Below are 13,498 nucleotides of genomic sequence, written 5' to 3'. Positions count from 1 at the left end.
CGTCAAGCACGTCTCGGTGGTGCAGACAGTGTCTACGCTGGACGGCCATGCAATGGGGACAAGATCTATTCACTATTCATGGTCTCGTTTCACCTCAGCCACAGCAATGGACGGATTCGAGTGTACCGACGTCGAGGTGAACGATACGTCAATCATCGTGTCATTGAGAAGATCGGTTCGGGGGCGGCAGCGTTATGGTATCGGGTGTGATTACAGCCAAACAGAGGACCTGTTTGATAGTGGTAGAGGGAATGGACAGCGCTACCGCGACGGCATCATCTGCCCTGTTGTTCTACCGTTTTTGCGACGTCGTGGCTCAGACATTACCTTTCAACATGGCAACGCCCGGCCTTATATTGCTCGACTTGTTCAGGATTCTCTTCAACAAAACAACGTGAATGTCATCCCCTGGCCGGCTCGCTCCCCTGATCTCTCACCAATCTAGCACACGTGGGATGAAATGGATCGGCGCCTTCGACGTCAACCACGTGTTCCACAGACACTCTATGAACTTCGAAACATGCTCCAGCAGATATGGACAGATATCCCACAGGCCTTTTAGGCGACGCCTGGTCCATTCCATGAGATGAAGATGTGTTGCTTGCATCGCAACCAGAGGTGGACACACACGTATTGATTTGTAAATTGACATTTTGGCATTTTTTTTTATGAAATCACGATTTTTTTAAAGTAAGTATGGCAAATTAAACCATTTGAACACGTACAGGAGTCTTTTATCTGTTGCAAACCGAAATTGTTTCAGATTTGGTAAAAAACATAGCTTTGAATTAAATCTTATTTAATGTCACAGGAACTTTTCTTGTTCAGTATACTTTGTATGATTATATATTTTGCCAGAAAGCATAAACCTTTGTTTATTGTCAGGGTATGACACTTGCCTATATTTTGTTAGCTTAATATTTCAAGTTAGCCTTTAATACTGTATTGTTAGCCAAACCATTGTGTTTATATTTATACCACTTCGGCATTTCTAATTGTTTAATGTAAATTAGGTTAATACTAATTTCGGGGGGAGTGTGACGGTAGTCAGTGTCAGTGTGTAAATAAGATATTTTAGTAGCGCTTTATTGTTTCTCCTCGTTCGTGGCAAGTATGTTTTAGCTCCCTTGGGGTATAAAGCGAGTACCATGCTTTTCGGTGAGAAAGGCCTTTGTTGATCCACATTCCGTCAAGATGTTTTACGGATTTTAGGGGATTGGATAACTGTATTAGAATTCTGTATAATAAACATCATGAATACTCAGTTTCTCGGTTCAGAGTTTTAGAAAACAGTATACTATGCTATAATACAGAAACATAACACCCTGCTCTCAAACGTCTGCAGATTAGAAGATTTACTGTTGAGGAGAACTTTGATTCTTGGTCAGTTTTCGTTTTATGTGGTCAGTGATTTTGACAAGATCTATAGTGTACTCGTATTTAACAAATAAAGCACGAGTAAGAGTTAGTTATCGTATAATAAAAGACTTCATGGAGAATAAACCATGAGGGACGCGGCAGGAGTCGTCTCATGTTGCCACCACCTTTTGTTTGGAAAAGATAAAACAGTCATACGTGCAGATTTGGAGAACAATAGCAGACAGCAGTGGTCGTCTCAATTTTGAATTAGCTTAACATTTCCACAAAACGGTATTCCTCAGAACTATCAAATCATATATAACTACTATCATATATAGTGGATGATGTCATATAATAATGTCAATATTTGTGTTCGTTGCAATCGGTACTGAAGACTTGGATAATCAGGCTACGGCCACGACCACTGTTGGGAATAAACTCGACATTCCACAAGTGCATTTGCCATTCAGTAAGGAAGTTATTTGCTTACTTACTTACTTACTTTGGAGATTTAACGTGCGCTTTCCGACTGATGCGTATTTCGCGCACGGGCCCGGCCAGGCCATTTAATGTGTTTCCGAAAGGGGCGAAAGTGGTCTGTGCAACCCAAGAGGGGGGTTTAGGGGTTGCTTATATAGAATTTGGGAATTTTGAGATTTGGAATAGATGCCGATGGGGTTGGGGAGGAGAACTAAGTGAGCTGGGTATGGTGGATGTTTGTTTGTTTATGTGATTTTGATTTGGTAGGTTATTGTGTTTTTAGATGCGTTTTATTAGTTCCGTTTTTATTAAGAATACGCCAAAGGCCTTGAAGTTTTCTAGTTTATTTTGTGGTTTTAGTATTGCTTCTAGAGTGAGAGCCTTGTTTAGATTGAGGGTGGTTTGTAATGCGGTTCGATGTGTTAGGTAGTGTGTGCAGTGGATGAGTGCGTGTTCTGGGGTTTCTGGTTGTTTGCAGTGTGGGCAGTTACCTGTAGTGTGTTTTTTATTTTTTTTTAGGTGGTTATTTAGGTTGGTGTGTCCTGTTTGGAGTTTAGTGATTACTCTGTCGATGGATGGAGATGGAGAATTTTTGGTTTGGTTAGTGGTTTGCTGAGCATTTTTTTTATTTGGAATTCCCACTATGTATATACTATCTCACTGACTACATGTTAACTGGTCACTACAAGTGTCTTTATTATTACATACTTTCATATCAGTGATCTGAGATTACTCACATGTAAGTTTTTACAGACTTTGATATGGTGAACACAAATCACTTGAGCATAGATAAACATTTACTTGAATTGACACACTAATTACTGTGATCGCTTTTGGTATGTTTCCTTTGCTTGTATAAACACAGTAACTGTTAATCCCCAACAGTGTGGTGGCAAAGTGAGTATAAGCAACTCAAACATTGCTTTCATCGGTGCTACACCTGATCTAGCGACATTACGTTATTTTAAGAAGGTCATGACATGATAAAGACCACCACGATTATCCAGAGTTGTATCTCCATTCTGTTATGATCCAGCTCCATCTTTTCTTATCATCCACTTCTCTCGCTCAACAGCCAATCACAATGGCTATTCTGGACGCGTTGTGGACATAGCTCTACATTCAAAATCGCGGCATCACTCGAGCAAGCCCTCGATGTATTTAAACGAATCACAAAACAAATAATGTTTTAGCGGCCTAAAACCATGCACGGTCACTCAATTTTGACTGTAGCGACACAGGCTTAGACCTTGCACGGTAGGTACGTACTTTTAGGATAGGTCGTCATCTGATTATATTCGTATTAAAATTGTTCACAGTCCCACATATTCACGACCACGATACCGTGAGTAACTACATTGTGGTTATTTAAATATACAAACATTTCAGAGTTAAGTTAATCACGGCTTACAAAAGCATGCTAAAAATGTACTAACTTAGATGGTGTTTTTTTCTCCAGGCAAAAGGCCTAACCATTGAGCCACAACTCGAAGAGGCAAACATCCGCTTTGACCACACCAGACATCAACCGACTCGTCCTGACTTCACTCGTGGTGCAACAACGGACCGGCGCATGACACCAGTTGAAGATTACGGAGAAAGACCAAGCACTTCATCCTCTCTTATCAGGGGCAAGTCTACGGTCAGAAGAAAGTGACCCCGTGTGGCCCCCGGCCCCGAACCGGAACCAGACTATGATCCATGAAGAACTCCGGAATCTATGTAGATAGTTGTCTTTCAGAAAATGCTTAAATGTAACTTACTTTATGTCATTTGTAAACACATGTCGTGCAAATGGTTGATTTAAAATAAAGGTTAATTAACTGAATGTTGATAAAATCAGTTAATTAAATAATTAAATCCCCAGTCTAATAATCTAATTACAAGGGCTTCCATTGATGGAAACTGCTGATAGGATGTCATCGATAAATGATATATGAATGTTGGCTATGTGTTTCTATCAATGAAATCTCACAGAATATTCTTCTATTGTAACAAAGTTTAAATTAGCGCCTAGACACGCATATGTCTTGAGCGGACAGTGAAAACTTGAATATGAGCTTGTAAAGGTTAAAATTGTAAAAGCAATGTATTTTTTAAAATCTTTTCAAGATGTATATTTTATCTATTCACTTAAAAGATCAACTTAAATAGATATATTGTGTATATACCACAACCAATTGGGACTTGTGTGCACTGGACAGTAACGTATTAATATATCGCATAATTGTACTTTTTCATCAAAAATAAATATTGTTCAGCAATTGAAAAGTTGTTTTCGTCAGTCTCTTCGATCTCGGCCGTGATGGAAAACACCACCACCAAACCCAACCCAATCCCATGTCCCCCCATCCCCGAGAAGGAGTTGGAGGGGTGGATGTTGAGGGTATTTAAAAAATGAACGATTTTTGGAAGATGTATTAGAAATTGCGAGTCATTGTACTGTGATACGCAGTAACGAATCTTCACTCAATGACTCATTTCAAGCCATGACTCACTGTACAACACTGTTCGACGGTCACCAAACACAAGAGATGATCTTTGAGCTGCAGTTGAAGGGCTGACGATTTTTACAAACTGTGGCAATATACTGCCGGGAAAAAGACATGTTTGATGATTTTTTCGATGGTGATGTATTTGATACGGGTATCATAGTTGTGTTTTGCACCTTTTGTTTACTGTGTTTCGCAACTGTTTCAACGTTTTCATAACGTTTATAACTGTTTAATCCAATCCAATTTTTAAGTGTTTACATTCTTTAATCCTGCAGTGTAATTCAGTGTCAACGACCGGTCACAGTTCTTGAACACAGAGGATGAGAATCGTGCCCTTGTAACTGTACGATTACAACAAACAATATCAAGATATGCATTTTAAGTAACTATATATACTCAACAACAAAAGTTCCTATGACACCAATATTTTGTGTATTTTTCAAGTTTATCAAGTAAAGTTTGGTTTTCAATATTGTAGTATATGTATGGAATCAAGACACAAAAACGCAACTGCTACAGAAAAGCATGCATTCAATGCAAAAGTTGACTTTTATGCAAGCCCATGCATTTCACTACCCAAGAATGGGTATAAACACATCTGCGTTAACGAGATTCCATATGCATTGTTAAGCATCGTGCTGACAACAACCAGTTAGAAAAACAACAAAATTACTCAATTATTCAATATTACGAAATGCCACGCTTGTCCGAAAATGAACGTCTGCGAGCCATTGGTATGCTTGAAGCAAGATCGAGTCAACGTGATGTTGCAAGACAATTTAACGCCCACAGAAACACCATTTGGTGTTTATGGCAACACTGGCAAAAGACGAATGCAGTCAGAGACCATCCTCGGAGTGGCAAGCCACGCGTAACCAATAATCGACAAGACAACTGGATTCGAACAACACACCTACAAAATCGATTCCAGCCAGCAACAGTGACTGCAAGAAGCATCCCTGGCCTTCGACGAATATCTTCACAAATCGTACGTCGTCGCCTCAGATGTGCAGGGATTGTCGCCAGAAGACCCGCTAGACGTCCCATTATGATAGGAAACCGTCGTCATGCACGTCTCAGTGATGCAGACAGTGTCTACGCTGGACGGCCATGCAGTGGGGACAAGATCTTTTCACTATTCATGGTCTCGTTTTCACCTCAGCCACAGCGATGGACGGATTCGAGTGTACCGACGTCGAGGTGAACGATACGTCAATCATCGTGTCATTGAGAAGATCGGTTCGGGGGCGGCAGCGTTATGGTATCGGGTGTGATTACAGCCAAACAGAGGACCCGTTTGATAGTGGTAGAGGGAATGGACAGTGCTACCGCGACGACATCATCGGCCCTGTTGTTCTACCGTTTTTGCGTCGTCATGGCTCAGACATTACCTTTCAACATGGCAACGCCCGGCCTTATATTGCTCGACTTGTTCAGGATTCTCTTCAACAAAACAACGTGAATGTAATCCCCTGGCCGGCTCGCTCCCCTGATCTCTCACCAATCGAGCACATGTGGGATGAAATGGATCGGCGCCTTCGACGTCAACCACGTGTTCCACAGACACTCTATGAACTTCGAAACATGCTCCAGCAGATATGGACAGATATCCCACAGGCCTTTTAGGCGACGCCTGGTCCATTCCATGAGACGAAGATGTGTTGCTTGCATCGCAACCAGAGGTGGACACACACGCTATTGATTTGTAAATTGACATTTTGGCATTTGTTTATGAAATCACGAATTATTTAAAGTAAGTATGGCAAATTAAACCATTTGAACACGTACAGGAGTCTTTTATCTGTTGCAAACCGAACTTGTTTCAGATTTGTTAAAAAAAATAGCTTTGAATTAAATCTTATTTAATGTCACAGGAACTTTTCTTGTTCAGTATATTTTGTATGATTATATATTTTGCCAGAAAGCATAAACCTTTGTTTATTGTCAGGGTGTGACACTTGCCTATATTTTGTTAGCTTAATATTTCAAGTTAGCATTTAATACTGTATTGTTAGCCAAACCATTGTGTTTATATTTATACCACTTCGGCATTTCTCATTGTTTAATGTAATTTAGGTTAATACTAATTTCGGGGGGAGTGTGACGGTAGCCAGTATCAGTGTGTAAATAAGATATTTTAGTAGCGCTTTATTGTTTCTCCTCGTTCGTGGCAAGTATTTTTTAGCTCCCTTGGGGTATGAAGCGAGTACCATGCTTTCCGGTGAGAAAGGCCTTTATTTATCCGCATTCCGTCAAGATCTTTTACGGATTTCAGGTGATTGGATACTTGAGTTTCTCTATATTAGAAATTCTGTATAATAAACATCATGAATACTCAGTTTCTCCATTCAGAGTTTTAGAAAACATTATGCTATAATACAGAAACATAACACCCTGCTCTCAAACGTCTGCAGATTAGAAGATTCATGGTTCATGAATGATTTTTGTTTGTTTGTTCATTAACGCCGCTCTCAGCAATATTCCAGCTATATGACGGAGGTCTGTAAATAATTGAGTCTAGACAAGAGAATCCAGTGATTGACATCACGAGCATCGATCCACGCAATTGGGATACGATGACATGCATCAACCTAGTCAGCGAGCCTGACCACCCGATCCCGTTAGTCACCTCTTACGACAAGCATGGGTTGATACGTCTGCGTGATTATCCAACTGCCCCGTTGCGCCAGTCTACAATCACGTGATCAACAAATTGGTTGCGAAACTTAGACCGGAAGTAGTCCCCCGTTGAACCAAGGATGTGTTTGTGTACATTGCGACATTTCCAAAGACGTTTTAGGAAAATAAGATCGCCTTCTCACAAATATGAGACCTCAGTTTGTGTAAACAATAAGTTCGTTGATGTTACAAAGTTACTGTTGAGGAGAAGTTTGATTCTTTGCCAGTTTTCGTTTCATTTGGTCAGTGATTTTGACAAGATGCATGGTGTACTCGTATTTAACAAATAAAGGACGAGTGAGAGTTGGTTATCGTAAATAAAGGACTGCATGGAGAATAAACCATGTTGCCACCACCTTTTGGTTGGAAAAGATAAAACAGTCAGGCGTGCTGATCGGGAGAACAAGAGCAGACAGCAGTGGTCGTCTCACATTTGTATTAGCTTAACACTTCCACAAAACGGTATTCTTCAGAACTATCAAATCATATATAACTACTATCATATATAGTGGATGGTGTCATTTAATAATGTCAATATTTGTGTTCGTTGCAATCGGTACTGAAGACTTGGATAATCAGGCTACGGCCACGACCACTGTTGGGAATAAACTCGGCATTCCACAAGTGCATTTGCCATTCAGTAATGAAGTTATTTGGAATTCCCACTATGTATATACTATCTCACTGACTACATGTTAACTGGTCACTGCAAGTGTCTTAATTGTTATATACTTTCATATCAGTAACCTGAGATTAAGTTTTTACAGACTTTGATATGGTGAACACAAATCACTTGATCATAGATAAACATTTACTTGAATTGACACACTAATTACTGTGATCGCTTTTGGCATGTTTCCTTTGCTTGTATAAACACAGTAACTGTTAATCCCCAACAGTGTGGTGGCAAAGTGAGTATAAACCACTCAAACATTGCCTTCATTGGTGCTACACCTGATCTAGCGACATTACGTTATTTAAAGAAGGTCATTACATGATAAAGACCACCCTCGATTATCCAGAGTTGTATCTCCATTCTGTTATGATCATCTCCATCTTTTCTTATCACCCACTTCTCTCGCTCAACAGCCAATCAAAATGGCTATTCTGGACGCGTTGTGGACATAGCTCTACATTCAAAATCGCGGCATCACTCGAGCAAGCCCTCGATGTATTTAAACGAATCACAAGACAAATAATGTTTTAGCTGTAAAAGATGTTTTTCAAAATTCAAGAGTCGAGACGAGTACTGGTGATATCGCGTGATGTTATGGCAACTTGTATATGACATCACACAGTGGCTGCATGACGAATGGTGTCATACATCTTATACACAGATGAACAAGCCGATTAAATTCGGAATGTTGTACAAATTGCAGCACCATCTGGCGTTCTTAATTGTCAAGTTGTCCTTTAGCGTTTGGTGTCCTTTGGTGTGCATCGACGTTCTTTAATTACTACACATTGTTCTTTAATGTGGCGTCTATTTGCTTTGTATTTTGACCTTTATTAGTTACATTTAACACTTTATTCGTAACATTTGACTTTTATTTTATACTTTTGACCTTTTTCATCGGATGTATTTTTTGACCGAATGGCCACGTACATCTAACCATCTAAGAACACTAAGACTATTTTAACCTAAGTACAGACCAACAATGGTCGAAGCAGTGCAATCTCCTTGCACAATGGGATCCTGTGGCTGAACAAGAACAAACACATATTTGAAGCAGCAGAAATAAATTTATTTGAAGGAAACAAAGTTAAAAAAATTGATAATAAGTTGATATATTATGCTTGGCAAATAAAGTGAATAATACACGCTGGCCACATAAGTTTTGCTTTGTATTTAGTGGAATTAATTTTGAACTACATTAAAAGGATTGATTTCAAGGATGACACACATGGTTTTAACACACACTTTAAACCTTTTGTAGTTCTATGTTAACATCATGTATTTAACTCTTTCAGATACAGATCATGAATTACTTTACTTTCAGGTTTATTACAGGTGTTAGTCTTTTCAGTTTACATCATGCACGACGACAACTACATGTAATTAAAGATTGGTTAATTAAAAAACTGCAAATGTATGTCTGATCTCCTTACAGCAAACACACAGCCTTCGTTCCTATATCATCCATCAATGACATCCCATTATCTGCTGCTCATAATGCAAGCACTTTCACTGATAATAATCCACATTTAAAACAGCTATTGATACAATGCGTAGATGCTATGTATGTTATGTAACTGCAACAAGAACCATCTACATTGTTAACAAAAATAACACATTTAAAAGTTAAAGGAACAAATGAAAGTTCAGGTATTAAATGAACTCTATGTCGACATGAATTAAAGGTCTTTAAAGATCATATTCTGGTTCCAGCTGGGTTTATGTTCCATGGCGTCTCGACCATGATGAGACAGGATGAACCGCTGTGCCTCTACACCGCCTCCTCACCCGGTGTATTACCGACAGACCTTGGAACTCTTGGGGGGTCAAAACGAGTATTTACATGTCCAAGGTTTGAAGTCTTTGTTGGTGTTGGTTTGTCTGGAAACAAAGTAATTTATAACCATTATATCGACATATATCATGACGTGTTTACTCTTACCCATTTCGCGAACACCTGGTGTCATCACTGATTTCTTCATAATACAATAAGAAGATTGTCTGATAAATGTACTTCCCCTTTTACAATGAAATTGCATGATTATTTAACTAGATACTTCCTCATCAACTAGTGCGGTCGGGTAGCCTAGTGGTTAAAGCGTTCGCTCGTCATGCCGAAGACCCGTCTTCGATTCCCGACATGGGCACAATGTGTGAAGCCCATTTCTGGTGTCCCCCTCCGTGATATTGCTGGAATATTGCTAAAAGCGGCGTAAAACCATACTCACTCACTCCTCATCAACTGCTACAGACTATGCTTGGTAGTGTGTATAATTGTGTTTTACACCTTAATTTCTGATTCTGCGTGTACAATGCAATACACCGCAAATTATCAGGGTCATCAAACACCCACTGTTTTACTTTTAGGATAACGGGGGTGGGGGTGACTAATTGTCATGGATTCCACTGAAACTATTTTTTAAAATATTCGATACTAAAATTGCTCAAATTATGTTATATGGGGCTGAAATATGGAGTTTTGAAAACTGCAAAGAAATAGAAAGTATCCATGTACTTGCTTGTAAACGTCTGCTAGGTGTTAAAACGTCTACTCCCAATCATGTTGTGCGAGGAGAGTGTGGAAGATACCCACTGTACATTTCTGCGTATAAACGCTGTATAAAATATTGGTGTAAACTTATGTCCCTACCAAATTCACGATATCCTAAGAAAAGTTATGATATGTTATTTCAGCTAGCCACACATGGTAAAACTAATTGGGCTACAAAAGTCAAAACTCTTTTATACAACCTTGGATTTGGATATATATGGGAGAACCAATATGTTATTTGCCCCGAATCATTTATTTCCGAATGTGAAGATCGGTTAAAATTTGCTTACGAACAGGACTGGCATTGGTCTTTAGCAAATAGTTCTAAAATGTTCCATTATACACTTTTCAAAAATTCATTCAGTCTAGAGTTGTATTTGTCTGCTATCACTATCAACAAATTTCGTGTTGCACTAGCCCAGTTTCGCTGTAGCTCCCATACTCTCCATATTGAGACTGGTAGATGGGTTAATACTCCACGAGAGCAGAGATTGTGCAATAGTTGCAACCAAAGATATGTCGAGAATGAATATCATTTTTTATTAATTTGTAACGCTTATGATGAACTTCGTCTTCAGTATTTACCACAGAAGTATTTTGTACATCCTACTCTTGCTAAATTCAATATGCTTATGGCGGTAAACAATGAAACTGTAATTAGAAATGTTGCAACTTTTATATACCATGCTATGAATGTTAGACTCCAAACACTAAGCCTATAAATGTTAATGATGGACCAAATATTGTACCATGGGCCGCTGGCCTACACATGTACATGAATAAAGAATTAGAATTGTCATGGATCTTAGTGTGACATTTATAAGAATTCCACAACAAAACGTCGAGAAGAATATGTAATCATACTTGTTCAGCTTCGTTGAAATATCAACATTTTGAAGATTTCGTATGTGTGTATGTCTACCAGTAGTAATATGTATATTGCTGTTAAACTTACGTCAGTGAAACCTTCATTGTCACAAACCGTACGGGCCCCTCCTCGTTCTCGCTTGTGTCTGGCGAGTTTGTTGGATGGTGACTGCATACGCCTAAATGAAGATTTGAACCGTGGCTTAATTAGAATATACATGTAGTTTCCTGGCCAGAAGTCATCTGTGAGTAGTGATTGTGTAATTTGCTTCCATCCCCTGGACGAGCCAAACTAAAATATGTTAAAAGATGGTACTCGTTGTTACCCTCAAGCGCTCAGCATTAAGGGAATAATACAAGGACTGACAGGCCTGGAGTCAGTGTTATGTGTCTGAGTGGGGCATCCATGCTACACTGCAGCATATCCGAAGGTTAGCACAATAAAACAGCATACATTTAAGTCGAGACCAGTACAAGCTGCCAAGACACACGTGCATGCACGTCACTATATAAGTCAATAATCTTGAACGCAATGTTCAACCTCATCTCACTCTTATAAGCGAGAGACGAGGGAGATTCATGGCCTTTTAGGACCTGGTTTATCCATTTGCAAGTGCCGATGAGATACCTATTCATGCCAGACCCGTGAAGATCCGGGGTAGAATTATAGGTCTTCAGCAACCTATGCTTGTCGTAAGAGGCGACTTTTTTGATACATGTCATCGATCCCAATTGCGTGGACCGATGCGCATGATATCAATCACTGGATTGTTTGGGCAAAAACTCGATTATTTACAGATCGCCGTCATATAGCTGGAATATTGCCGAGGGTGGCGTTAAACAACAAACAAACAAACAGTGACAAACTATGGATATTGGTGAATGCACAGACGTGTATTATAAGGCCTGCAACTAATTGCTGCTGTCATATATTTGACTGTGTATATATGTACTGCCTTTTGTGATTGTAAACCAATAACTATGTATTTTAATATGAGTTGTTAATTATTGGCTTTGTGAGGATAGTTACTGATTTCACAATTTAGTTCTGTTCGAACTGAAGACTGGGTCATTTCTTCTTTTCTATTTGCAGATCACCATGTAACAACATTACAATAGAGAGTATTTTTTTCATGGATACACATTTTTGTTGTATATTTCATTTAATCATTATCTTTATTCCTGTATAAAAAGGCCACACGGTTTCGGTGCGGTAGGACCTCATATGTATTGCGATAATAGGAGGTTAATCAACCTGAGATCCCTACCACTCTATCCGGCCCGTGAAGATCCGCCTTACAATTTGGGCCTTCAGCAAACCTTACTTGCTATAGGAGGCGCCGGGGTATTTGACTTTGTCGCTTCGCTTTTGTTGAGGTCGTATAGTTCCAAATATTAAAATAAAACACAACGTGGCGGCAACATGACTCTATCTTGCGGTTATCGCCCTTGGGACAATGAATCCGAGTTAGTTTGGTTGACGCAGCTTTGAAGAGAATTTCAGTTCTATCAGTTATGTCATACTTGTCATACGAGGCGACTGTGCTTGTCGTGAGAGGCGACTAACGGGATTGGGTGGTCAGGTTTGCTGACTTGGTTGATGCATGTCATTGTATTTCAACTGCGAAGATTGATGCTCATAATGTCAATCACTGGATTGTCTTGTCCAGACTCGATTATTTACAGACCGCCGTCATATAGCGGTGATAATGCTGAGTGTGGCGTTTAATATCTGGGAAATCGACCGACTTAGAAGTGTATAAACAAAGTAGCCAGACTGGTGACAGGTATATTTCAAATCGTTTAATGTGAACAGGATTTTTCCAGTAGCCGACGCTAATTGCCCTGACAACATATCTGACCATTTCATTGCTTGTCAGGGGCACAGGTGGCCCAGCCGTCTAAGACGCCGCGATTCGCTATGCAGAGTTGCGTCCCTTGTGCATGCCAGCACCATACCCGTGCTCGTGGGTTTCACCGAAGTGGTAAACGTCTGAGACCTGCATCACTTCGGGCTTTCCTCCCACAATAAGCTGAAACGCCGTGATATAACTGGGATACTGATAAAAGCGGCGTTAAACCCAATTCACTCACTCACTCATTGCTTGTCTCTCACAGCCATACAGCGCCCTCTGCGGAAGTTGGATGTGGACAAGCCACGTCAAAACGATGAAGACAAGATAAGATATCAGACCTTTTTTTCAAGGGGAGGATCTAGCGGTTTAATTACAGGAAACTATTAATAGGGATGTTAATTACGCTATGATAATTTCTTGTCCTTTATGTAATCAGAATGTGATAAGACAGTCGGGCCTACTGCCACTGGCAGAAAGAATAACGGAAAAAAGAAGCGCTCCTTCCAAGCAACAGAACAACAGCGTTTACTGGACA

Source organism: Haliotis rufescens, unplaced genomic scaffold, assembly GCF_023055435.1.
Source record: "Haliotis rufescens isolate VD_foot unplaced genomic scaffold, xgHalRufe1.0.p SCAF_29, whole genome shotgun sequence".
In the NCBI taxonomy this organism is placed as follows: Eukaryota; Metazoa; Mollusca; class Gastropoda; order Lepetellida; family Haliotidae; genus Haliotis; species Haliotis rufescens.
Note: the sequence above shows the minus strand (reverse complement) of the source record.